A 1081-nucleotide genomic window follows, 5' to 3' on the forward strand; every position below is an offset into this window, starting at 1 on the left:
CCCTGTGCCCCAGGCTCCCTGGGGTCCCTGAGGAGTTCCTGCCCAGGCCAAGCCAGCCGCACCCACAACAGGCCCCACACCCAGCAGGTGGGCAGACTCAGAGGACAAGGCAGGGGGAGCAGTTATGGGAGGGACCGATTTTCATGGCCATCTTGCCTCCCCAGGCTGTGGGAGGGATAAAGGAGCCCAGAGGGGCTGTGTCTGCTGAGAGACTGGAAGGAGGGACTCAGGGAATACCCCCACCATGGCCTGGACCCCTGTCCTCCTCAGCCTCCTCACCCACCGCACAGGTCACTGGATCCTCGGGGCTTGGGGGCGTGGCCCCAGTGGGACCCAGGGCTCTGTTCTTTACCTCTGGAGTCCAGGCAGTGCTGCGGGACCCAGCCCCACCGTCCCCGTGTCTTTCTTTCCTTTCTGCAGGGTCCTGGGCACAATCCGGGCTGACTCAGGAGGCCTCCGTGTCACGGTCTCTGGGTCAGTCGGTCACCCTCACCTGCACTGGGAGCAGCAACAACGTTGGATTCTATGGCGCGGGCTGGTCCCAACACCGCCCAGGTGCTGCCCCCAGAACCGTGGTGCTGGGAAGTTCTCGGCCCTCAGGCCTCCCAGCCCGGCTCTCGGGCTCCTGTTCTGGCTCCACCACCTCACTGAGCATCTCTGGGCTCCAGGCTGCGGACGAGGCTGACTATTACTGTTCCCTGTGGGCCCGCAGCCTCAGTGCTCCCGCGGTGCCCAGGGCTGTGGGGAAGGGCGACAAAAACCTCCCGCTGCCTGACGGCTCTTTGTGGTGATGGGTGTCCAACAGCAGTGGGAGGACTGCGTTCTCTGTTATTTCTTCCTCCCCACATTGGAGGGTCTGGAGCTGGGGTCTCAGCACATCCTGTTCTGGGATCTGTCTGAGGGCCGCTTCCATGCTGGTCTCACGTCCACTATGTCAGCTCCATGGATCCCCTGAGAATCACGAGGTGAGAGACTGCTCCCCAGGCTCACACCCTCTGTACCTGGGAATCATTGGCATACATTTAACCACAGTGTGAAGAATCATTCACATCACTGGACACGAGGCTGACCTTTGATTTTG

The 1081-nt window shown here is 61.9% G+C and overlaps 1 pseudogene; it reads left to right on the forward strand.

The window, feature by feature from the left end:
* Positions 1 to 244: 244 nt before the first annotated feature.
* LOC147355815 (immunoglobulin lambda variable 2-23 pseudogene) lies at positions 245 to 791 on the forward strand (annotated as a pseudogene).
* Positions 792 to 1081: the final 290 nt, after the last annotated feature.

This window comes from Bos grunniens, chromosome 17 (assembly GCF_055505025.1).
Source record: "Bos grunniens cultivar Pamir isolate PY7600 chromosome 17, Bosgru_T2T1.0, whole genome shotgun sequence".
NCBI lineage: Eukaryota > Metazoa > Chordata > Mammalia > Artiodactyla > Bovidae > Bos > Bos grunniens.